General features: G+C 48.5%; 1 protein-coding gene across 10 annotated transcripts in view; it reads right to left on the reverse strand.

Moving 5' to 3' along the window:
* Positions 1–3,764: 3,764 nt before the first annotated feature.
* BBS2 (Bardet-Biedl syndrome 2) overlaps positions 3,765–26,991 on the reverse strand; it is a 73,093-nt gene continuing 49,866 nt past the window's right edge. For 2 of the 10 annotated variants that reach the window (XR_014805610.1, XR_014805617.1), the window contains exons 18-19: positions 22,404–22,512; positions 12,080–12,863 (exon numbers count right to left, since the gene is read on the reverse strand). The gene's annotated coding sequence lies outside the window, so the exon portion shown is untranslated. Of the gene's footprint in view, positions 3,814–5,968; positions 6,888–7,004; positions 7,775–9,742; positions 9,806–12,079; positions 12,864–13,286; positions 13,487–14,044; positions 14,259–22,403; positions 22,513–26,991 lie in introns of those variants that run through there. The other 8 variants (XM_084959800.1, XM_084959804.1, XR_014805612.1 and 5 more) reach the window with 7 other exon arrangements.

Consider the following 26,991-nt stretch of genomic DNA (forward strand, 5'->3'; position numbering starts at 1 on the left):
GGGTGCTGAGGTCGTCCGCTATTGATTTTTGTGGATTCCCTCGATCGTGTGGTCCATCGCGGTTGTCCACACGTACAAAAATACCCACCGTGGAGGAGGGCATCTTCTTGTCCACACCCTCTCAGGGATGTGTGCCTTGTAGACTTCCTAATGGTGGCCCTTCAGAGAGAGGTGGGTTGGTCCTGCAGAGTCCCTTTGACGTGCATGTCTCTCCTCATGAGGGATGCGGGGCACATGTCTCCCAGTGCTTTTTGCCCTCTGCATGTCTGTTTCGGGAAATGTCTCTTGAGGTCTTTTGCCATTTTCCCCTTGGGTTTGGGGTTTTGTTGGGCTGTTGGCTGGTGTCTGCGGTCGAGCTGTTGATTGGGAGACCCCAGGCTGACCTGGGCTCTGGTGCCAGGAGGAAAGTGCCTGAGGGTCGTGCATGGAAGGTGGTCAAACGGTGATCCTTTGGTGAGCAGCTGTGTTAATCCCTGGGCAGTTTCTCGCCTGAGGTCTCCTGAAACGCCGTCCTTGTCTTTACCTTGGAGCCTCTTCCGTTCCCTCAATACAGCTGGTCCGGAAATCGGACCTAAGGCTGGTAGATTGACTGCGAAAAAGGGAGGTGTCCCCAAGAGTCCCCCCAATCCCCTGGGGAACAGAGCTGTCTTTGTCCCTGTGGCGGGCGTGCTCACCTCTGCTGCTGGGAAAACATCGACGTGCAGACAACTCAGGCCAGCTGCGGTGGGGTCCATACACTAGGAAGCACGAGGGAAAGAGAGGACAAAAGGAATGAACGGAAAGAAGCAGTATTCTGGCATAGGAATGAAGGCGTCACAGCTGGAAAGCTATGAACAAAATCAGTGGGTACATACCTACGGACCTGTCTCCATAACGGCATCGTGGCAGGGCTATCTCCCAAAGGGAGAAGGCTGTCCTGATAGGATGGGTTGGGAGCTGAAGGTTTGCATGGAGTGGCAAGGTGGAGGTGGGCCTCCAGGCTCCGAAAGCCTTTGAGAGAGCAATGGCCCTCCCGGATTGGCCCTTCTTGCTAGATCAGGCCGGCGGCGGGGGCGGCCGCGGCGGCGGCAGCTGCGGGGGAAGGCCATTCCAGGAGCATATTGCCCCCAGCCAGTGCCGCCCTGGGGGGCGGCTGAGGCAGAGAGAGGAGGAAAACCTGAGAGTTGCTGTTAGAGCAGGTGTCCACAAGACGGCGCCAGAGCACCTTCTGGACCCAGGTGCAGCGGCAAGGCTGCAGGTGCAGGCTGAGTGGTGGGATGGAGAGTGTGTGGATAGGAAGCCACAGCAAGCGCCCAGAGGCCTTTGCGTTGGTTCCTGGGCACTGGGGACTGTCTGGTCCAAGACGCCTCCTGTCAGGCAGAGGACACAGGCGTCCCTGTAGCATTGGGAGGTGGATCGGCAGCCTGGTGGCTTGGGAGTGTGCTTCGAAGGCTGCTGGAAGGAGTCACTGGGTGTCGGAACGCCTTGTGTTCCTCCAGACGCAGGAGCGGAGACCCGCCCAGCATCTGTGTGGTCTCGGGAGCTGGCCATTTGCAAGGCCCTGACCGTCGGTGGTGGATGTGGGTGGAGAATCAGGCGGCTGCTGCTGCTGCTGCTGCTGCTGCTGCTGCTGCTGCTGCTGTGGAAGGAATGGGGGGCTTTGGTGGCTTTGTGGTGGACCCAGAGCTGGGCGAATCCCTGTGCTTCTCCCTTCCAAAGGCTCAGGGGAGTTTCCTTCTTGCCTTTTGAGAGGAGCCTCCCGTTTCCGGACGGGGCCAGGGTATGGAGGCCTGAGCGAACCCAGGTCTGGTGAATGAAGCAGGGTTGATTGGAATCACCCAGCAAGCTCTCAGGGAGTTCCCTCGTGGCTGCCTGGCTTGAGAGTGTCTATCTGGCAGTGCTGTGGCTGTGGACATGGCTCCAGCGAGATCCAAGTCTGGCCAAAGGGCACCCCATTGTCACAGGGGGCATCGAGATCCATTTATAAAGACGAAGAGATGGGGACAGTATGAGCTTAATTGAGAAAGAAGAAAAGGGGTACACATGCTTATTCTGACAGTGTAGCTAAGGGTATTGCCAGATGAGGCAGTCCCAAAGGCTCTCCTGACCCTCTGCCTCAGGTGGCAGAGTGTTTGAAGGGCAAGCCTTGGGATGGACAGCATCGCAGTGGATTCATTGCCGGGGCAGAGTGTATCTGCATGCCACACATGGGGGCAGGAACATCAATTAGGGATTTAGAAACATAAAAGGAAAGGCTAGTACAGAAAGAAATTTATCCACGCTTGGTCATCACGTCGGGTCCCAGCTCATAGTGCCAGTGCCCCTTGTCAGGGTCAACGGAGCCCGCCTGGCTTCTCCTGAGAGGCAGGGCTATGCACCATAGCACATGCTGTGGGGAATCCCAAGCCATTAAGGGTGTGGGATTTTATCGGTGATTATTTTCCATTCTCACGGATGTATGGTGCCCAGTTTCACTTGAGCACAAACGCGATCCAGTCGTACATGTATATGCATCTTCTTTTGGTCGCAGTGTCTTCCATTTTGGTTCCACAGAAGTGGCCAGGTAGAATCCCTGTGCTATAGAGCAGGACTTCATTGCTAACACATGCCAAGCACAAGAGGTTGACGCTACCACTCCCAAATCCCAGGCCTTCCCACAGCCTCCCCCTACCATCTGGCAACCACAGCGATGTTTTCCAGTCTATGAGCTGCTTCTACATAGAAAGGTTCGTTGGTTCCATTTGCTAGCTTCCACATAGAAGGGATAGCCCTTGGTATGTGTCGTTCGTGTTCCGACTTAGTTCACCTAGTATGAAACGAGGTGTCACCTAGCTTCTCGTGCCACCTACATGGCTGCGAATGGCATTTTCCTCTTGCTCTGGGGTTTTCGGGGTTCTGCTTTTTTTTTTTTTTCTCAATGTTTGAGGAGCATTCCAATGTGTACATATCCACTCTCTTCCTAATCCAATCATCTCTCGATGGACATTGAGTAGTTTTCCATGGCTGGCTATTGGGAAGTGTGCTGCATGAACATAGCGGGGGCTTTTACATTTTTCAAAGACCCAATTCCGGAAATAGGACCAAGAGTGGGAGGCCTGGGTGCTGAGGTCGTCCGCTATTGATTTTTGTGGATTCCCTCGATCGTGTGGTCCATCGCGGTTGTCCACACGTACAAAAATACCCACCGTGGAGGAGGGCATCTTCTTGTCCACACCCTCTCAGGGATGTGTGCCTTGTAGACTTCCTAATGGTGGCCCTTCAGAGAGAGGTGGGTTGGTCCTGCAGAGTCCCTTTGACGTGCATGTCTCTCCTCATGAGGGATGCGGGGCACATGTCTCCCAGTGCTTTTTGCCCTCTGCATGTCTGTTTCGGGAAATGTCTCTTGAGGTCTTTTGCCATTTTCCCCTTGGGTTTGGGGTTTTGTTGGGCTGTTGGCTGGTGTCTGCGGTCGAGCTGTTGATTGGGAGACCCCAGGCTGACCTGGGCTCTGGTGCCAGGAGGAAAGTGCCTGAGGGTCGTGCATGGAAGGTGGTCAAACGGTGATCCTTTGGTGAGCAGCTGTGTTAATCCCTGGGCAGTTTCTCGCCTGAGGTCTCCTGAAACGCCGTCCTTGTCTTTACCTTGGAGCCTCTTCCGTTCCCTCAATACAGCTGGTCCGGAAATCGGACCTAAGGCTGGTAGATTGACTGCGAAAAAGGGAGGTGTCCCCAAGAGTCCCCCCAATCCCCTGGGGAACAGAGCTGTCTTTGTCCCTGTGGCGGGCGTGCTCACCTCTGCTGCTGGGAAAACATCGACGTGCAGACAACTCAGGCCAGCTGCGGTGGGGTCCATACACTAGGAAGCACGAGGGAAAGAGAGGACAAAAGGAATGAACGGAAAGAAGCAGTATTCTGGCATAGGAATGAAGGCGTCACAGCTGGAAAGCTATGAACAAAATCAGTGGGTACATACCTACGGACCTGTCTCCATAACGGCATCGTGGCAGGGCTATCTCCCAAAGGGAGAAGGCTGTCCTGATAGGATGGGTTGGGAGCTGAAGGTTTGCATGGAGTGGCAAGGTGGAGGTGGGCCTCCAGGCTCCGAAAGCCTTTGAGAGAGCAATGGCCCTCCTGGATTGGCCCTTCTTGCTAGATCAGGCCGGCGGCGGGGGCGGCCGCGGCGGCGGCAGCTGCGGGGGAAGGCCATTCCAGGAGCATATTGCCCCCAGCCAGTGCCGCCCTGGGGGGCGGCTGAGGCAGAGAGAGGAGGAAAACCTGAGAGTTGCTGTTAGAGCAGGTGTCCACAAGACGGCGCCAGAGCACCTTCTGGACCCAGGTGCAGCGGCAAGGCTGCAGGTGCAGGCTGAGTGGTGGGATGGAGAGTGTGTGGATAGGAAGCCACAGCAAGCGCCCAGAGGCCTTTGCGTTGGTTCCTGGGCACCGGGGACTGTCTGGTCCAAGACGCCTCCTGTCAGGCAGAGGACACAGGCGTCCCTGTAGCATTGGGAGGTGGATCGGCAGCCTGGTGGCTTGGGAGTGTGCTTCGAAGGCTGCTGGAAGGAGTCACTGGGTGTCGGAACGCCTTGTGTTCCTCCAGACGCAGGAGCGGAGACCCGCCCAGCATCTGTGTGGTCTCGGGAGCTGGCCATTTGCAAGGCCCTGACCGTCGGTGGTGGATGTAGGTGGAGAATCAGGCGGCTGCTGCTGCTGCTGCTGCTGCTGCTGCTGCTGCTGCTGTGGAAGGAATGGGGGGCTTTGGTGGCTTTGTGGTGGACCCAGAGCTGGGCGAATCCCTGTGCTTCTCCCTTCCAAAGGCTCAGGGGAGTTTCCTTCTTGCCTTTTGAGAGGAGCCTCCCGTTTCCGGACGGGGCCAGGGTATGGAGGCCTGAGCGAACCCAGGTCTGGTGAATGAAGCAGGGTTGATTGGAATCACCCAGCAAGCTCTCAGGGAGTTCCCTCGTGGCTGCCTGGCTTGAGAGTGTCTATCTGGCAGTGCTGTGGCTGTGGACATGGCTCCAGCGAGATCCAAGTCTGGCCAAAGGGCACCCCATTGTCACAGGGGGCATCGAGATCCATTTATAAAGACGAAGAGATGGGGACAGTATGAGCTTAATTGAGAAAGAAGAAAAGGGGTACACATGCTTATTCTGACAGTGTAGCTAAGGGTATTGCCAGATGAGGCCGTCCCACAGGCTCTCCTGACCCTCTGCCTCAGGTGGCAGAGTGTTTGAAGGGCAAGCCTTGGGATGGACAGCATCGCAGTGGATTCATTGCCGGGGCAGAGTGTATCTGCATGCCACACATGGGGGCAGGAACATCAATTAGGGATTTAGAAACATAAAAGGAAAGGCTAGTACAGAAAGAAATTTATCCACGCTTGGTCATCACGTCGGGTCCCAGCTCATAGTGCCAGTGCCCCTTGTCAGGGTCAACGGAGCCCGCCTGGCTTCTCCTGAGAGGCAGGGCTATGTAGCATAGCACATGCTGTGGGGAATCCCAAGCCATTAAGGGTGTGGGATTTTATCGGTGATTATTTTCCATTCTCACGGATGTATGGTGCCCAGTTTCACTTGAGCACAAACGCGATCCAGTCGTACATGTATATGCATCTTCTTTTGGTCGCAGTGTCTTCCATTTTGGTTCCTCAGAAGTGGCCAGGTAGAATCCCTGTGCTATAGAGCAGGACTTCATTGCTAACACATGCCAAGCACAAGAGGTTGACTCTACCACTCCCAAATCCCAGGCCTTCCCACAGCCTCCCCCTACCATCTGGCAACCACAGCGATGTTTTCCAGTCTATGAGCTGCTTCTACATAGAAAGCTTCGTTGGTTCCATTTGCTAGCTTCCACATAGAAGGGATAGCCCTTGGTATGTGTCGTTCGTGTTCCGACTTAGTTCACCTAGTATGAAACGAGGTGTCACCTAGCTTCTCGTGCCACCTACATGGCTGCGAATGGCATTTTCCTCTTGCTCTGGGGTTTTCGGGGTTCTGCTTTTTTTTTTTTTTTCTCAATGTTTGAGGAGCATTCCAATGTGTACATATCCACTCTCTTCCTAATCCAATCATCTCTCGATGGACATTGAGTTGTTTTCCATGGCTGGCTATTGGGAAGTGTGCTGCATGAACATAGCGGGGGCTTTTACATTTTTCAAAGACCCAATTCCGGAAATAGGACCAAGAGTGGGAGGCCTGGGTGCTGAGGTCGTCCGCTATTGATTTTTGTGGATTCCCTCGATCGTGTGGTCCATCGCGGTTGTCCACACGTACAAAAATACCCACCGTGGAGGAGGGCATCTTCTTGTCCACACCCTCTCAGGGATGTGTGCCTTGTAGACTTCCTAATGGTGGCCCTTCAGAGAGAGGTGGGTTGGTCCTGCAGAGTCCCTTTGACGTGCATGTCTCTCCTCATGAGGGATGCGGGGCACATGTCTCCCAGTGCTTTTTGCCCTCTGCATGTCTGTTTCGGGAAATGTCTCTTGAGGTCTTTTGCCATTTTCCCCTTGGGTTTGGGGTTTTGTTGGGCTGTTGGCTGGTGTCTGCGGTCGAGCTGTTGATTGGGAGACCCCAGGCTGACCTGGGCTCTGGTGCCAGGAGGAAAGTGCCTGAGGGTCGTGCATGGAAGGTGGTCAAACGGTGATCCTTTGGTGAGCAGCTGTGTTAATCCCTGGGCAGTTTCTCGCCTGAGGTCTCCTGAAACGCCGTCCTTGTCTTTACCTTGGAGCCTCTTCCGTTCCCTCAATACAGCTGGTCCGGAAATCGGACCTAAGGCTGGTAGATTGACTGCGAAAAAGGGAGGTGTCCCCAAGAGTCCCCCCAATCCCCTGGGGAACAGAGCTGTCTTTGTCCCTGTGGCGGGCGTGCTCACCTCTGCTGCTGGGAAAACATCGACGTGCAGACAACTCAGGCCAGCTGCGGTGGGGTCCATACACTAGGAAGCACGAGGGAAAGAGAGGACAAAAGGAATGAACGGAAAGAAGCAGTATTCTGGCATAGGAATGAAGGCGTCACAGCTGGAAAGCTATGAACAAAATCAGTGGGTACATACCTACGGACCTGTCTCCATAACGGCATCGTGGCAGGGCTATCTCCCAAAGGGAGAAGGCTGTCCTGATAGGATGGGTTGGGAGCTGAAGGTTTGCATGGAGTGGCAAGGTGGAGGTGGGCCTCCAGGCTCCGAAAGCCTTTGAGAGAGCAATGGCCCTCCTGGATTGGCCCTTCTTGCTAGATCAGGCCGGCGGCGGGGGCGGCCGCGGCGGCGGCAGCTGCGGGGGAAGGCCATTCCAGGAGCATATTGCCCCCAGCCAGTGCCGCCCTGGGGGGCGGCTGAGGCAGAGAGAGGAGGAAAACCTGAGAGTTGCTGTTAGAGCAGGTGTCCACAAGACGGCGCCAGAGCACCTTCTGGACCCAGGTGCAGCGGCAAGGCTGCAGGTGCAGGCTGAGTGGTGGGATGGAGAGTGTGTGGATAGGAAGCCACAGCAAGCGCCCAGAGGCCTTTGCGTTGGTTCCTGGGCACCGGGGACTGTCTGGTCCAAGACGCCTCCTGTCAGGCAGAGGACACAGGCGTCCCTGTAGCATTGGGAGGTGGATCGGCAGCCTGGTGGCTTGGGAGTGTGCTTCGAAGGCTGCTGGAAGGAGTCACTGGGTGTCGGAACGCCTTGTGTTCCTCCAGACGCAGGAGCGGAGACCCGCCCAGCATCTGTGTGGTCTCGGGAGCTGGCCATTTGCAAGGCCCTGACCGTCGGTGGTGGATGTGGGTGGAGAATCAGGCGGCTGCTGCTGCTGCTGCTTCTGCTGCTGCTGCTGCTGCTGCTGCTGCTGTGGAAGGAATGGGGGGCTTTGGTGGCTTTGTGGTGGACCCAGAGCTGGGCGAATCCCTGTGCTTCTCCCTTCCAAAGGCTCAGGGGAGTTTCCTTCTTGCCTTTTGAGAGGAGCCTCCCGTTTCCGGACGGGGCCAGGGTATGGAGGCCTGAGCGAACCCAGGTCTGGTGAATGAAGCAGGGTTGATTGGAATCACCCAGCAAGCTCTCAGGGAGTTCCCTCGTGGCTGCCTGGCTTGAGAGTGTCTATCTGGCAGTGCTGTGGCTGTGGACATGGCTCCAGCGAGATCCAAGTCTGGCCAAAGGGCACCCCATTGTCACAGGGGGCATCGAGATCCATTTATAAAGACGAAGAGATGGGGACAGTATGAGCTTAATTGAGAAAGAAGAAAAGGGGTACACATGCTTATTCTGACAGTGTAGCTAAGGGTATTGCCAGATGAGGCAGTCCCAAAGGCTCTCCTGACCCTCTGCCTCAGGTGGCAGAGTGTTTGAAGGGCAAGCCTTGGGATGGACAGCATCGCAGTGGATTCATTGCCGGGGCAGAGTGTATCTGCATGCCACACATGGGGGCAGGAACATCAATTAGGGATTTAGAAACATAAAAGGAAAGGCTAGTACAGAAAGAAATTTATCCACGCTTGGTCATCACGTCGGGTCCCAGCTCATAGTGCCAGTGCCCCTTGTCAGGGTCAACGGAGCCCGCCTGGCTTCTCCTGAGAGGCAGGGCTATGTACCATAGCACATGCTGTGGGGAATCCCAAGCCACTAAGGGTGTGGGATTTTATCGGTGATTATTTTCCATTCTCACGGATGTATGGTGCCCAGTTTCACTTGAGCACAAACGCGATCCAGTCGTACATGTATATGCATCTTCTTTTGGTCGCAGTGTCTTCCATTTTGGTTCCACAGAAGTGGCCAGGTAGAATCCCTGTGCTATAGAGCAGGACTTCATTGCTAACACATGCCAAGCACAAGAGGTTGACGCTACCACTCCCAAATCCCAGGCCTTCCCACAGCCTCCCCCTACCATCTGGCAACCACAGCGATGTTTTCCAGTCTATGAGCTGCTTCTACATAGAAAGGTTCGTTGGTTCCATTTGCTAGCTTCCACATAGAAGGGATAGCCCTTGGTATGTGTCGTTCGTGTTCCGACTTAGTTCACCTAGTATGAAACGAGGTGTCACCTAGCTTCTCGTGCCACCTACATGGCTGCGAATGGCATTTTCCTCTTGCTCTGGGGTTTTCGGGGTTCTGCTTTTTTTTTTTTTTCTCAATGTTTGAGGAGCATTCCAATGTGTACATATCCACTCTCTTCCTAATCCAATCATCTCTCGATGGACATTGAGTTGTTTTCCATGGCTGGCTATTGGGAAGAGTGCTGCATGAACATAGCGGGGGCTTTTACATTTTTCAAAGACCCAATTCCGGAAATAGGACCAAGAGTGGGAGGCCTGGGTGCTGAGGTCGTCCGCTATTGATTTTTGTGGATTCCCTCGATCGTGTGGTCCATCGCGGTTGTCCACACGTACAAAAATACCCACCGTGGAGGAGGGCATCTTCTTGTCCACACCCTCTCAGGGATGTGTGCCTTGTAGACTTCCTAATGGTGGCCCTTCAGAGAGAGGTGGGTTGGTCCTGCAGAGTCCCTTTGACGTGCATGTCTCTCCTCATGAGGGATGCGGGGCACATGTCTCCCAGTGCTTTTTGCCCTCTGCATGTCTGTTTCGGGAAATGTCTCTTGAGGTCTTTTGCCATTTTCCCCTTGGGTTTGGGGTTTTGTTGGGCTGTTGGCTGGTGTCTGCGGTCGAGCTGTTGATTGGGAGACCCCAGGCTGACCTGGGCTCTGGTGCCAGGAGGAAAGTGCCTGAGGGTCGTGCATGGAAGCTGGTCAAACGGTCCCCAAGAGTCCCCCCAATCCCCTGGGGAACAGAGCTGTCTTTGTCCCTGTGGCGGGCGTGCTCACCTCTGCTGCTGGGAAAACATCGACGTGCAGACAACTCAGGCCAGCTGCGGTGGGGTCCATACACTAGGAAGCACGAGGGAAAGAGAGGACAAAAGGAATGAACGGAAAGAAGCAGTATTCTGGCATAGGAATGAAGGCGTCACAGCTGGAAAGCTATGAACAAAATCAGTGGGTACATACCTACGGACCTGTCTCCATAACGGCATCGTGGCAGGGCTATCTCCCAAAGGGAGAAGGCTGTCCTGATAGGATGGGTTGGGAGCTGAAGGTTTGCATGGAGTGGCAAGGTGGAGGTGGGCCTCCAGGCTCCGAAAGCCTTTGAGAGAGCAATGGCCCTCCTGGATTGGCCCTTCTTGCTAGATCAAGCCAGCGTCGGCGGCGGCGGCGGCGGCGGCGGGGGAAGGCCATTCCAGGAGCATATTGCCCCCAGCCAGTGCCGCCCTGGGGGGCGGCTGAGGCAGAGAGAGGAGGAAAACCTGAGAGTGGCTGTTAGAGCAGGTGTCCACAAGACGGCGCCAGAGCACCTTCTGGACCCAGGTGCAGCGGCAAGGCTGCAGGTGCAGGCTGAGTGGTGGGATGGAGAGTGTGTGGATAGGAAGCCACAGCAAGCGCCCAGAGGCCTTTGCGTTGGTTCCTGGGCACCGGGGACTGTCTGGTCCAAGACGCCTCCTGTCAGGCAGAGGACACAGGCGTCCCTGTAGCATTGGGAGGTGGATCGGCAGCCTGGTGGCTTGGGAGTGTGCTTCGAAGGCTGCTGGAAGGAGGCACTGGGTGTCGGAACGCCTTGTGTTCCTCCAGACGCAGGAGCGGAGACCCGCCCAGCATCTGTGTGGTCTCGGGAGCTGGCCATTTGCAAGGCCCTGACCGTCGGTGGTGGATGTGGGTGGAGAATCAGGCGGCTGCTGCTGCTGCTGCTGCTGCTGCTGCTGTGGAAGGAATGGGGGGCTTTGGTGGCTTTGTGGTGGACCCAGAGCTGGGCGAATCCCTGTGCTTCTCCCTTCCAAAGGCTCAGGGGAGTTTCCTTCTTGCCTTTTGAGAGGAGCCTCCCGTTTCCGGACGGGGCCAGGGTATGGAGGCCTGAGCGAACCCCGGTCTGGTGAATGAAGCAGGGTTGATTGGAATCACCCAGCAAGCTCTCAGGGAGTTCCCTCGTGGCTGCCTGGCTTGAGAGTGTCTATCTGGCAGTGCTGTGGCTGTGGACATGGCTCCAGCGAGATCCAAGTCTGGCCAAAGGGCACCCCATTGTCACAGGGGGCGTCGAGATCCATTTATAAAGACGAAGAGATGGGGACAGTATGAGCTTAATTGAGAAAGAAGAAAAGGGGTACACATGCTTATTCTGACAGTGTAGCTAAGGGTATTGCCAGATGAGGCAGTCCCAAAGGCTCTCCTGACCCTCTGCCTCAGGTGGCAGAGTGTTTGAAGGGCAAGCCTTGGGATGGAAAGCATCGCAGTGGATTCATTGCCGGGGCAGAGTGTATCTGCATGCCACACATGGGGGCAGGAACATCAATTAGTAACTTAGAAACATAAAAGGAAAGGCTAGTACAGAAAGAAATTCGTCCACGCTTGGTCATCACGTCGGGTCCCAGCTCATAGTGCCAGTGCCCCTTGTCAGGGTCAACGGAGCCCGCCTGGCTTCTCCTGAGAGGCAGGGCTATGTACCATAGCACATGCTGTGGGGAATCCCAAGCCACTAAGGGTGTGGGATTTTATCGGTGATTATTTTCCATTCTCACGGATGTATGGTGCCCAGTTTCACTTGAGCACAAACGCGATCCAGTCGTACATGTATATGCATCTTCTTTTGGTCGCAGTGTCTTCCATTTTGGTTCCACAGAAGTGGCCAGGTAGAATCCCTGTGCTATAGAGCAGGACTTCATTGCTAACACATGCCAAGCACAAGAGGTTGACTCTACCACTCCCAAATCCCAGGCCTTCCCACAGCCTCCCCCTACCATCTGGCAACCACAGCGATGTTTTCCAGTCTATGAGCTGCTTCTACATAGAAAGCTTCGTTGGTTCCATTTGCTAGCTTCCACATAGAAGGGATAGCCCTTGGTATGTGTCGTTCGTGTTCCGACTTAGTTCACCTAGTATGAAACGAGGTGTCACCTAGCTTCTCGTGCCACCTACATGGCTGCGAATGGCATTTTCCTCTTGCTCTGGGGTTTTCGGGGTTCTGCTTTTTTTTTTTTTTCTCAATGTTTGAGGAGCATTCCAATGTGTACATATCCACTCTCTTCCTAATCCAATCATCTCTCGATGGACATTGAGTTGTTTTCCATGGCTGGCTATTGGGAAGAGTGCTGCATGAACATAGCGGGGGCTTTTACATTTTTCAAAGACCCAATTCCGGAAATAGGACCAAGAGTGGGAGGCCTGGGTGCTGAGGTCGTCCGCTATTGATTTTTGTGGATTCCCTCGATCGTGTGGTCCATCGCGGTTGTCCACACGTACAAAAATACCCACCGTGGAGGAGGGCATCTTCTTGTCCACACCCTCTCAGGGATGTGTGCCTTGTAGACTTCCTAATGGTGGCCCTTCAGAGAGAGGTGGGTTGGTCCTGCAGAGTCCCTTTGACGTGCATGTCTCTCCTCATGAGGGATGCGGGGCACATGTCTCCCAGTGCTTTTTGCCCTCTGCATGTCTGTTTCGGGAAATGTCTCTTGAGGTCTTTTGCCATTTTCCCCTTGGGTTTGGGGTTTTGTTGGGCTGTTGGCTGGTGTCTGCGGTCGAGCTGTTGATTGGGAGACCCCAGGCTGACCTGGGCTCTGGTGCCAGGAGGAAAGTGCCTGAGGGTCGTGCATGGAAGGTGGTCAAACGGTGATCCTTTGGTGAGCAGCTGTGTTAATCCCTGGGCAGTTTCTCGCCTGAGGTCTCCTGAAACGCCGTCCTTGTCTTTACCTTGGAGCCTCTTCCGTTCCCTCAATACAGCTGGTCCGGAAATCGGACCTAAGGCTGGTAGATTGACTGCGAAAAAGGGAGGTGTCCCCAAGAGTCCCCCCAATCCCCTGGGGAACAGAGCTGTCTTTGTCCCTGTGGCGGGCGTGCTCACCTCTGCTGCTGGGAAAACATCGACGTGCAGACAACTCAGGCCAGCTGCGGTGGGGTCCATACACTAGGAAGCACGAGGGAAAGAGAGGACAAAAGGAATGAACGGAAAGAAGCAGTATTCTGGCATAGGAATGAAGGAGTCACAGCTGGAAAGCTATGAATTAAATTTAAAAGCCCCGCTATGTTCATGCAGCACTCTTCCCAATAGCCAGACATGGAGAACAACTCAATGTCCATCGAGAGATGATTGGATTAGGAAGAGAGTGGATATGTACACATTGGAATGCTCCTCAAACATTGAGAAAAAGAAAAAAAAAAGCAGAACCCCGAAAACCCCAGAGCAAGAGGAAAATGCCATTCGCAGCCATGTAGGTGGCACGAGAAGCTAGGTGACACCTCGTTTCATACTAGGTGAACTAAGTCGGAACACGAACGACACATACCAAGGGCTATCCCTTCTATCTGGAAGCTAACAAATGGAACCAACGAAGCTTTCTATGTAGAAGCAGCTCATAGACTGGAAAACATCGCTGTGGTTGCCAGATGGTAGGGGGAGGCTGTGGGAAGGCCTGGGATTTGGGAGTGGTAGAGTCAACCTCTTGTGCTTGGCATGTGTTAGCAATGAAGTCCTGCTCTATAGCACAGGGATTCTACCTGGCCACTTCTGTGGAACCAAAATGGAAGACACTGCGACCAAAAGAAGATGGATATACATTACGACTGGATTAATTTTTTGTTCAAGTCAAATTGAGCATCATAAATTCGTGAAAATATAAAGTAATCACTGATTAAATCCCATAAAATTAATTCCTTATGATTCACCATATTATGCATATTGGTATATACATCTGCCTCTTTAGAAGACAGTCTAATTGACTCCATTGAACCTGAGAAGTTTTACCGGTAAAATGACATGGGAGCAGATGTAATTACCCAGTGTGTATGTATTTGTATAATAATATTTTTTAATTTTTAAATTACATATTTATATTCCTCCCCCCATGTGTTGCATGCAGATACACTCTTCTCTGCAAATGATTCCACTCCTATGCTCTATATCCCAAATCTTGTACTAAAACACTCTGCCACCTGATGTAAAGGTTTAGGAGAGACTTTTGGATTGTCTCATCTGGCAATACCCTTAGCTACAGTGTAAATACAAGCATATATATTCCTTTTCTTCTTTCTCAATTAAGCTCATTCTTTCCCAATCTATTTTTATTTATAAATTTATTCGGATGCTACCTGTGACAATGGGATGTGGTTTGGCCAGAATTTGATCTCATGCAGCTCTTTCCACAGTCACAGCTCTCACAGTTAGACACTCTTAAGCCAGGTGGCCACAAGAGAACTCCCTGAAAGCTTGATTGATGATACCAATCAACCCGCTTAACTCCTCAGAGCTCGTTTTTGTCAGTCCTCCATACCCTGTCAGTGCACTGGAAAGAGAGACTCATTTCTATAGGAAAGAAAGAAAATTAAATGTCTCTTGGGGCAAAATATCACAGGGTTTAGCTCAGCTGCCCATGATAATGCCACTGAAGTCCCCAATTCATTCATTAGCACCACCCTCTTTCTTCACCTATCCAAACTCACCGATGGTCAGGGGCTGGAAAATGGCCTCCTCCTGATACAACACAGATGGTCTGTGGGTATTTGACTCTGCCACTGGATGAACATAAGGCTTTCAGAAAACCAGTGAATCCTTCAAGCATTTTAAACACACTGCCATGCAAGTAGGCAGTGAGTCCCACTAAAAATGTTGAAGGGACGTCTGTGTCCTCTGCCTGACATGAGGCATCTGCACCAGATAGTCCCAGGTGTCGAGCAAATAACCGAAGAACCTCTGGTTACTTGCTGTAGGTTCTGTTCAACCCACCATCAACCCCAACTCAGAGCCTACACCTGCAGCCTTGGAGCTGCATGTGGGTCCAGTATGTACTATGGGGCCCTCTTGTGGACATCTACTCTAACAGCAACTCTCAGGTTTTCCTCCTCTCTCTGGCTCAGTAGCCACCAGGGTTGCATTGACCTTAGGAAGTATTTTCCTTCCTCCGCTTTCTTAAATTACCAAGAAGTGCCCTTTCTAGTGGGCTCTTTCTCTCTCAAAGGCATTAAGAGCCCTAAGGCCAACTTACAACATGCCACTCTGTTGAAACATTCATCTCCCGAACCATCATGTCATGACAACGTTTCTCCTTTTCTATATATCCCTGCACTTATGTATTTATGAAGATAGGTGTGTATGTATTTAAAATTTTTTTTTCATTTTCATCTGATTCCTACATTCATACAGTAATGTCTTGCTTCTTTTTCTCTCTATACCTCATCCTTCCTAACTTTATTGATCCCACATGAAGACTGCATGAGTGGCCTTTCCTTTGAAGTTTTTCAAGCCACAGGAGTTACCAAACCCACCAGAGAGACAAAGAATGGCCTTTTAACCAGAGAGCCATGAGTGATCTCCGTAAGATCATGCTTTATATCTATCATTCTATCGGACTTAATTCACCTGACTTCGTTTTATGTCAGTTTTCCATACCAGGTGTATAAAGACTACCGAAGAGACTCACATGGAAAGAAAGTACAGGGTGTCAGGAAATCTCTTGTGAGAAAAATCACAGGGATCATCACAGCTCCTCACCAAAATATCACCTTTTTACCAACTTTCATGTACAACCTGCAGGCATTTTATCCAGATCCCAAAGCTTGGTTCAGGCCAGGGTTCAAAATTACCAGATCAACAACTGAAACCACCCAACAGAAAATCAAAACAAACAACCCAATTGAAAAATGGGAAAAAACCTGAAGAGACATTTCCCAAAACCAGATCTCCAGAGGGCAACAAGCACCAGAAAAAAATCATCACCATCACTCATTAGAAGAGAAATGCAAATTAAAACGATGCTGAGGTACCATGTCACCCCTCTCTGAATGGCCATCATGAGTGTGTCTACAAAATCAAACCCAGGAGAGGGTGTGGAGAAAAATGTGCTCTCCTACAGTATGGGTGTGTATGAAATATTGTGCAACCACTATGGTCCACAGATTGATGAAATCCAAAAAATAATTATAGAATGACCATATGACATCCCACTCTTGGACATATATCCAGAACATGTTTTTTAAAAAGTTAAATACCCCAATATGATCATGCAGCACTATTCACCATAGCAAGACATGGAAACAATCTCTATATCCATTGACATATGATTGCATTAGGAAGAGGATATACATATACACAATGGAATACTATTCAGATATACAAAGAACAAAAAAAAAAATGTCATTCGCAGCCACATAGATGGAAAGAGAAACTCTCATACTATGCCAAATATGTCAAAAGAGAAAGACAAAAACCTTAGGAATACCCATTTCTCTGGAATCTAACAAATGACATCAATGATGCTTTCACACAAAAGAAACTCATGCACTGGAAAACAGATATTTGGTTGCCAGACTGAAGGGGGAACTTGTAGGAAGGACTGGGATTTGGGGGTAATAGATCCAAACTCTTGCACTTGGAGTTGGTAAGTACAGACATTGTGCTGAATAGCACAGGGTACTCTATCTAGACACAATTTTTGGAACAAAATGGAGGATAATGTGAGAAAAAGAATATGTATATACATGGACTACTGGATCACTATGTCGTTAAAGTGAAATTGAGCAAAATAAATCATCCATAATGGAAAATAATAAATGATTTTAAAAACCCACAAAATAATGTGATCAGCAATCACCAGAGGTGTCTAGGTTGAGACTCCTGGCTCTCAAGCAAAGAGATGGCAAAACTGACTCTCTTGAACCTGACAGGATTTCTTAGAAATGTGACATCTGACCCGACCTAATTACAAAGTGTCTATGAATTTATTTCTATAATAAATTTTATTATTTTTACTTGCCCATTTATGTTTCTGTGCTCATGTGTGGCATGCAGATACACTCACCCCAGGAAAAGAATATATGCCTTTGCTGCACATCCCCAGGCTCCTAATTATAACCATCTGCCACCTGAGCTATAGGGTCAGGAGAGCCTTTAGAATTGCCTCATCTATCAATTCCCTCACCTAATCTGTAGGAATATACATAAGTATTCATTGACTTATTATCAATTAAGCTCATTATATTCTATATTTTTATTTATCTTTTCTATATTTTTATTTGACTTATTATCAGTTAAGCTCATTCTCTTCTATATCTATTTTTATTTGGGTGCCCTCTAAGATATTAGGATGATGTCTCCCAAGAGTTTTATCTCCAAAAGCAGTTCTAGCCACAGCCAATGCAGTGAAAAAAGAGACTCTTGAGCCAGGCAGCTATGGGGGAACTCCCTCAGAGCTTTCTTGATGATACCAATCAACCCTACTTAATTCATCAGTCCTGGTTTTGGTCAGGCCTCCATACATTGGCGCAGTAATGAAGGTGTGGCTCAACTTGAAAGGCAAGAAGGAAGTTTCCCTAAGCCTCCTGAGTGAAAAAAACACAGGGATTAGCACAGCTTCCCATCCTAATGCCACAGAAGACCCCATTCATTCATCAGCACCAGCCTCTTTCTCCACCTGCATAAACCACTGAAAGTCAGGGGCTTAACTATGGCCAGATGACGGTACAACTCAGATGCTGTGTGGGTCTCGGCCCCTGCCTCTGGAGGAATACAAGGTATTCTGAAACCCAGTGAATACTTCAAGCATTCTAAACCCACTGCCTCCCAACCAGGCTGCCAATCCACGTCAAAATGCTGAAGGGACAACTGTGCCCTCTGCCTGACATGAAGCATCTTGGAGCAGAGAGTCCCTGGTGCCCAAGAATAAACAGAAAATCCTGTGGGTTCTGCTCTCTGACCATCAGCCCCACCTCTCTGCCTGCTTCTGCAGACTTGGCGGTGCCATCTGGTCCAGAAGATACTCTGGCGCCCTCTTGTGGACTTTTCTAACAACTCCGAGCTTCTCCTCCTCTCTTTGGCTCAGCTGTTCCCTGCGCGGCATTATCCCAGAGCAATGTGCTTGTTGGATTTCCTTCCCCCGCTTTCTTTAAATACCAAGATTGAGCTATTTCTCTCTCAAAGACTTCGAGAGCCCTGAGGTCAACTTCCACTGTGCCGCTCCATTCAAACCACAGCTCTTGACCCACTACGTCATGAGAGCCTTGTTCCTTTTTTTACATAGCCCTGCACTTATGTATTTATAAAAATAGGTTTGTAGGTATGTAATGATTTACATATTATTTTTCCAAATGAGATTCCTTCATTCGTACAGTAAAGTCCGGCTTCTTTTACTTCTTTCTTTTTTCCTTTTTCTCTCTTTCCCTCTTTCTTTCTAAAGTTATTGACCCCACCAGATCCATGCATGAGTTGTATGCCCGTTGATAATTTTCAAGGCACAGTATTTGCCAAATCCACCACAGCGACAAAGATAGATCTTTTACCAAGGGAGCCGGGAGGGATCTCGGTGAGAGCTTTCTTTATATCAATCAATCTACTGGCCTCAAATCTCTCGACCTGTTTTTAGGTCAGGTCTTCATACCAGGTGTGTAGAAAGAACAGAAGAGGCTCACATGGAAAGTAAGGATGGATTTTCATGAGACCTCATGAGAGAAAAAGAACAGGGATTGGCACATCTGCTCACCTAATATCAGCATTTTTGGGGGTCCAGCTTGCATGCACAACCCCCAAGCACTTTATCCATATCTCAAAGCCCAGTTCAGGCTGGGCTTTCAAAGTTACCAGCTCAAAATCTCTTAACACCCAACAGCAAAACAAAACAAACAACCCCATTGAAAAATGGGCAAAAATTTGAATAGACTTTTGCCTAAAAAGGATATACAGAAGGCAGCATGCACCAGAAAAAAAAGATCACCATCACCCATTAATAAGAAATGCAAATCAAAATGAAGCTGAGGTAGCACCTCACCCCCTCTCTGAATGTCCATCATCAGTAAGTTTACAAATAACAACCCCTGGAAAGGGTGTGGAGAAGAAGGTGCCCTCCTACATTTTGTGTGGGCATGTAATTTGGTACAAACACTATGGTCCACAGGATCAAGGTAATCCAAAAAATAAATATAGAATGACCTTATGAACCAGAAATCCCACTCTTGGGCATATATCAAGAAAGTGTTATTTTATAAAAGTTAAATGCTCCGCTATGTACATGCAGCACTACTCACAAGAGCAAGACATGGAAACAAACTCTATATCCATCCACAGATGATGGGATTAGGAAGAGGATATACATGTACACAATGGAGTACTACTCAGCCATAAAAAACAGCAAAAAAAAAAGGCCATTCTCAGCAACATTGATGGATAGAGAAACTCTCCTACTAAGGGAAATAAGTCTGAAAGAGAAAGACAAATACAATGGGATACATCCTCACCCTTGAATCTTTCAAATGACACCAATGAGCCTTTCTACAGAAAAGAAATTCATGGACTAGAAAACAGATTTTGGTTGCCAGATTGGAGGGGGAGGAAGTGGGAAGGCCTGGGATCTGGGTGGTAATTGATCCAAACTCTTGCCCTAGGAGTGGTAAGCAATTAGAACATGCTGTATAGCAGAGAACTATAACTTATCAGTATTTTTGGAACAAAATGGAGGACAATATGAGGAAAAGAATGTGTACACACATGCATGACTGGATCAATTTGTTGTTAAAGGGTGGGAAGGACTGGTACTTTGGTGGTAATGGATCAAAACACTTGCCCATGGAGTGGGTAAGTAATGAGATTCTGATGTATAGCACAGGGAACTGTATCTGGTCACTATTTTTGGTAGAAAATGGAGGAAAATGTGAGGAAAATTATATATATATATATATATATATATATATATATATATAAAAGACAGGGTCAATTTGTTGTTACAGTGAAATTGAGCACCATAAATCAGTGATAACGGAAAATTTAAAAATAATAAATAAAACCCACAAATCAGTGGATCAGGGCTCACCAGAGAATGTGTCTGGGTTGAGAATACTGCCTCTAGAGAAACTAGACAGGCAAACTGATTCTGTTGATCCTTTAAAGATTTACTAGAAATGTGACATCTGACCAGAATTACCTAGCATACATGCATTTATTTCTGTAATATTTTACTGATTTTTTTACTTAGGTATTTATATTCCTCCACCCAAGGGTACCTGTAGATACTCTGCCCAGGAAAAGAATACACGCCTATGCTGTATATCCCCAGGATCATACTTAAAACCCAATATATTTGGACCTGAGATATTGGATGAGGAGAGGCTTTAGGATTGCCTTATCTATAAATTCCATTAGCTACTCTGTAGGAATGTGTATACACACACACACACACACACATTGACTTTTATCATTTAAGCTCATTCTTTTCATTATCTAGTTTTCTTTTTAAATCAATTTATTTGGGTGCCAACTGTGTCACTGTGATGTTGTCTGGCCAGAGTTTGATCTCCCAACACAGCTCTTACCACAGCCACAGTGCTAACAAGTAGAGACTCTTAAGCCAGGCAGCCCAAAGGGAAATCCCTGAGAGCTTGCATGATACCAATTAAATGTGCTTAATTCATCAGACTTGCTTTCAGTCAGGCCTCCACAACCTGCCACCATACTGAAAACTGAGGCTTATCTCAAAAGGCAAGATGGAAAATTCCCTAAGAATATTGAGTGGAAAACACAAAGGGATCAAGCCAGCTGCCCACCCTAATGCTACCGAAGTCCTCCATTCATTAGCACCATCCTCATTATCCACCTAGGCATCTTGGAGCAGGGAGTCCATGGTGTCCAGGAAACAAGTGAAAAACTTCTGGGTGCTTGCTGTGGGTCCCGCTCAAGACACCATCAGCCCCAGCTCTGAGCCTGCACATTTAGAGCCTTGGGGCTGCACCTGACCAGAAAGTACTCTGTCGCCCTCGTGTGGCCATCTGCTCTAACAGCAACTATCAGATTTTCCTCCAATCTCTGGCTCAGCAGTCTCCTGGGCCGCATTGGCCATGGACAATATGCTCATTGAATTTCCTTCCCTTGCTTTCATAAGATAGCAACAAGTGCCCTTCCAAGTGGGCTCTTTCACTCTCAAATTCTTTCAGAGCCCTGAGGCCAACCTAAGACATGCCTCTCTGTTTAAACACTCAGCTCCCCACCAAGCATGTTATGACAGCATTCTTCCTTTTTTATATATCCCTGAACTTATGAAGATAGGTGTGTATGCATGCAATGATGATTGTTCTTTCTTAATTTTACAAATGATATTCCTTCATTCATAAAATCTAGCATCTTTTATCTTTTTCTGTTTCCTTCTTTCTTTCAAAATTTATTGACCCACCTGAAGGGTGCATGGGTTGTCTGCCCATTGATGTTTTTCAAGCCAAGGATATTTCCAGTATGTCTACAAAATCAAACCTTGAAGTGAGCATGGAGAAGAAGGTGCCCTCCTACAGTCTGGGTGTCTACATAAATTTGGACAACCACTATGGACCACAGATACCAGGTTATCCAAATAATAAACACAGAACCATAGGACCCAGCAATTCCACTCTTGGGCATGTATCCAGAAAATGTTCTTTTAAAAAAGTTAAATGCAGAGTTCCCTTCATGGCGCAGTGGAAAAGAATCTGACTAGGAACCATGAGGTTGTGGTTTCGGCCCCTGGCCTTGCTCAGTGGGTTAAGAATCCAGCGTTGCCATGAGCTGTCATGTAGATCACAGATGTGGCTTGCATCTGGCATTGCTGTGGCTCTGGCATTGCTGTAGCTGTGGCATAGGCTAGCAGCATAGCTCCGATTAGACCCCTAGCCTTGGAACCTCCATATGCTGGTGGGTGCAGCCCTAAAAAAACAAAAGACAAAAAAAATTAAATGCTCCACTATGTTCAGACAGCACTATTCACAGTAGCAAGACACAGAAACCCACTCTATGTCCATGGACAGATATTTGGATTAGGAAGGGGTTGTCCATATACACAAAGGGATACTACTCAGCCATGAAAAGAGAGCAAAAACATGCCACTGGCAGCCATCTAGATGGAAAGGAAAAGTCTCACACTAAGCGAAATATGTCTGAAACACAAAGACAAATACCATGGGAAACTCCTTCCCTCTGGAATCTCACAAATGACACCAATGAACCTTTCTACAGAAAAGAAACTCACGGGCTGGGAAACAGAGTTTTGGTTACCAGATTGGAGGGGGAGGGTGTGGGAAGGACTGGGATTTGGTGGGTAATGCATCCAGAGTCTTGCCCTTGCAGTGGGTAAGCACAGACATTCTGCTGTAGAGCACATGGAACTATACCTAGTCACTATTTTTGGAAAAAAATGGAGGATAATGAGAAAAAAGAATAAGTATATTCCTGTACGAGTGGATCACTTTGTTGTTAAAGTGAAATTGAGCACCATCTATCAGCAATAATGGAAAATAATAAATTATAAAAAAACAAAAAAAAATTAGCAGCTCAGCATTCACCAGAGAAGGTGTCTGGGTTGATACTGCTGCCTCTCAAGAAGAGAGATAGGAGCACTGACTGCTGAATCTGTCAAGATTTCCTAGCAAAGTGGCAACTGACCAGACCTAGTTACCTGGGGTGAATGAATTTATTTCTATAATAACATTTTATTTATTTACTTACCTATTTATTGTCCTGCATCCATGTGTGGCATGTAGATACACTCTGCCCTGGAAATGAATCCACTCCTTTGCTGGACATCCCAAAGTTCGTACATTAAACAATTTGCCACCTGATATATTGGGTAAGGAGAGCATTTAGGATAGCCTTATCTATCAATTACCTTAGCATTCATTTTATGCACACACACACACACTGACTTCTTTATCAATTAATCTCATTCTTTTCAGTATCTCCTTATATTTACCAATTTCTTTGGGTGCCACCTGTGACATTGGGATGTTGTCTGGCCAGGGTTGATCTCCCAACTCTGCTCTTCCCACAGCCACAGCAGTGACAAGTAGAGACTCTGAGGCCAGGCAGCCAAAAGGGAACTCCCTGAGAGCTTGCCTGATGATACCCATCAACCTGCTTAATTCATCAGACCTGGTTCTGGTCAGGCATCCACAATGTTTGGCCATACTGAGGAGTTCCCGTCGTGGCGCAGTGGTTAACGAATCCGACTAGGAACCATGAGGTTGCGGGTTCGGTCCCTGCCCTTGCTCAGTGGGTTAACGATCCGGCATTGCCGTGAGCTGTGGTGTAGGTTGCAGACGTGGCTCAGATCCTGCGTTGCTGTGGCTCTGGCGTAGGCCAGTGGCTACAGCTCCGATTAGACCCCTAGCCTGGGAACCTCCATATGCTGCGGGAGCGGCCCAAAGAAATAGCAAAAAAAAAAAAAAGACCATACTGAAAAGTGAGCATCATCTTGAAAGGCAAGAAGGAAATATCCCTAAGGCTCCTGAGGGGGAAAAAAGCCCAGGGATTAGCCCAGTTGCCCACCCTAATGCCACCGAAGTCCCCCATTCATTCAGCAGCACCACCCTCTTTCTCCACCTATATAAACCCCCAATGGCCAGGGGCTTGAAAACAGCCATCTCATGATAAAACACAGTTTCTGTATTGGTCTGGGCCTCTGCTTCTGGAGGAACACAAGGCATCCTGAAACCCAGTGAAACCTTTGAGAATTCTTAACACACAGCCACCCAACCAGGCTGCTAATCAACCTCAAAATGCTGAAAGGACACATGTGCCCTCTGCCTGGCATGGGGCATCTTGGAACAGAGGCCCTAGTGCCCAGGAAAAAAAATGAAAAATATCTGGGTGCTTGCTGTGTGTTCCACTCAAGACACCAGAAGCCCCAGCTAGGAGCCTGCACCTTCAGAGCCTTGCAGCTCTCAGCAGTTCCAGCCTTGCCGCTGCACCTGGGTCCAGAAGGTACTCTGGTGCCCTCATGTGGACACTGGCTCTAACAGCCACTCCCAAGTTTTCCTCCTCCCTCTGGCTCAGCTGTCCCCAGGGCTGCATTGGCCATAGGCAATATGCTCATTGGTTTTCCTTCCCCTTCTTTCATGAAATACCAAGAAGTACCCTTCCAGGTGGGCTAGTTCTCTCTCAAGGTTTTTCAGAGACTGAGGCCAACCTATATTATGCCCCTGCATTTAAACACTCAGCCCTCAACCCATCATGTCATACCAGCTTTCTTCCTTTTTTATATATCCCTGAACTTACAGATTTATGAAGATAGGTGTGTAGGTATATAACAATTGATTTTTTTCTTAATTTTCACCTGTGATTCCTTCATTTGTACAGTAAATTGACATCTTCATTTTTTCCTCTCCTTTCCCTTCTTTCTAAATTTATTGACCCCACCTGAAGCGAGGGTGTGTCATCTGCCCATCGATGTTTTTTAAGCCACAGTGTTTACCAAACCCACCACAGTGACAAAGACAGATTTTTTTTACCCAGGATGCGAAGCAGGATCTTGGTGAGAGCTTTATTTTATCAGTCAATCTTTTGGCATTTATATCCCTGACTTGGATTTAGGTCAGGTCTACTTACCAGTTGCATAGAAAGAACAGAAGAGGCTTACATCTATAGAAAAGGACTGAATTTCATGAATCCTCTTAAGAGAAACAACCCAATGATTGGCACAGCTGCTCTCCAAAATATCAGCATTCTAGCACCTCCCATGCACAACCTGCAGGCACTTTATCTGGATCCCAAGCACAGGTCAGGCTGGGCTTCCAAAATTAATAGCTCAACAACTTACACCACCAAACAGCACAACAAAACCAACAACCCAATTGAAAAGTGGGCAAAAGACCTGAATAAACCTTTCCATAAACCAAATAAACAGAGGGCAACAAGCAGCAGAAAAAAAATGAACACCATCACTCACTAATAGAGAACTGCAAATCAAAACGAAGTGGAGGTACCCGTCACCCCTCTCCAAATGGCCATCCTTAGTACATCTACAAATAAAAAATCCTGGAGAGGGTGTGGGGAAGAAGATGCCCTCCCACATAGTGGTTGTCCAAATTTACATGCACACCCACAAAGGACAGGATTCGATGTAATTTGAAAAATATTTATAGAATGACCGTATGAACCAGCAATCCCACTCTTGGGCATATATGCAGAAAATGTTCTTCTAAAAAAAGTTAAATGCCTTGCTATGTTCATGCAGCACTATTCACAATAGCAAGCTATCAAAAGACAATCTATGTACATGGACAGATGATTAGATTAGGAAGAGGATATACATATACACAGTGGAATAATACTCAGCCAAAAAAACTGCAAAAAAAAAAATGCCCTTGGCAGCCACATAGAGGGAAAGAGAAATTCTCACACTAAGTGAATATGTCCAAAAGTCAAAGACAAACACCATGAGAAACCTCTTCCCTCTGGAATCTTACAAAGGACACCAATGAACCTTTCTACACAAAACAAACTCATGGACTGGAAAACAGATTTTTGGTTGCCAGAGTAGAGTGGTAGGGTGTGGGAAAGACTGGGATTTGGAGGGTAATAAATCCAAACTCTTGCCCTTGGAGTGGGCAAGCCTAGGGAGCCTGCTGTATAGCACAGGGACATACATCGTGTCACTATTTTTGGAACCAAACGGAGAATACTGTGAGAAAAAGAATATGTAGATGCATGTATGATTGGATCACTTTGCTGTTAAAGTGAAATCAAGCACCACAAATCAGCGATAATGGAAAATAATAAATGATTTTTAAAAATCAACAAATTTAGTGGCTCAGCGTTCACTAGAGAAAGTGGTTGAGACTGCTGCCTCTTAGAAGAGGCAAACTGACTCCATTGAACCTGTCAAGATTTCCTAGCAAAGTGACATCCGACTGTACCTAATTACCTAGCGTGTATGAATTTCTATAATAATTTTTTTCATTTACTATTTTACTTACCTATTTATCTTCCTACACCCATGTGTCATGCAGATACACTCTGCCCTGGAAATGAATTCATTCCTATGCTATGCGTCCCAAGGCTTGTACTTAAAACCCTCTGGCACCCAAGATATTTGGTAAAGAGAGCAATTAGGGTGGCCTTATCTATCAATTCCATTAGCTGCTCTGTAGGAATGTACATATGTATGTATTCATATGTATGTATGTATGTGTATATATACCCACACACACATATATATACACTCATTGACTTCCTTATCAATTAAGCTCACTCTTTTCAATATCTAATTTATCAATTTATTTGGGTGCCCCATGTGACATTGGGATGTTGTATGGTCAGAATTGGATCTCCAAATGCAGCTCTTGCCACAGCCACAGCAGTGACAAGGAGAGACTCTGAAGCCAGGCAGCCACAAGGGCACTCCCTGAGAGCTTGCTGGATGATACCAATCAACGCTGCTTAATTCATCAGACCTGGTTCCGCACAGGCTTCCATACCTGGCACTGTACTGAGAAGTGCTGCTCATCCCAAAAGGCAAGGAGGAAATTTCCATAAGCCTCTTGAGCAAAAAAAGCCCAGGGACTAGCCCAGCTGCCCACCCAAATGCCACTGAAGTCCCCCATTCATTCAGCAGCACCCCCCTCTTTCTCCACATACCTAAACCCACCAATGGTCAGGGGCTGGAAAATGGCCAGCTCCCGATACAACACAGATGCTCTGTGGGTCTTGGCCCCTGCCGCTGGAGGAACACAAGGTGTTCTGAAAACCAGTGAATCCTTCAAGCATTCTAAACACACTGCCACCCAACCAGGCTGCCAATCCACCTCAAAATGCTGAAGAGATACCTGTGTCCTCTGCCTGACATGAGGCGTCTTGGAGCAGAGCATCCCCGGTGCCCAGGAAACAACCAAAAAACCTCTGGGTGCTTGCTGTCAGTTCTGCTCAGATCACCATCAGCCCCAGCTCTGGGCCTGCACCTTCAGAGCCTTGGAGCTGCACTTGGGTCCAAAAGGTGCTCTGGCGCACACGTGTGGAATCTGATCTATTAGCAACTCTCAGGTCCTTCTCATCTCTGGCTCAGCTGTCCCCAGGGCTGCATTGGTTGTGTGCAATATTCTTATTGGATTTCCTTCCACTCTTTGATGAAATACCAAGAAGTGCCCTGCCAAGTGGGCTCTTTATCTCTCAAAGGCTTTCAGAGCCCTGGGGCCAACCTACGCCAGGCCTCTCTGGTTACACCCTCAGCCCCTGCCCCATCATGTCATGACGGCCTTCTTCCTTTTGTATATATCCCGGCACTTATGCATCTATGAAGATAGGTGTGTAGGTATGTAAT

The sequence above is a fragment of the Sus scrofa genome, chromosome 6 (genome assembly GCF_054392235.1).
Source record: "Sus scrofa isolate SSC_HxYL_T2T_F1_AM1 chromosome 6, Sscrofa_HxYL_maternal_Yorkshire_Landrace_v2.0, whole genome shotgun sequence".
NCBI classification, from domain to species: Eukaryota; Metazoa; Chordata; class Mammalia; order Artiodactyla; family Suidae; genus Sus; species Sus scrofa.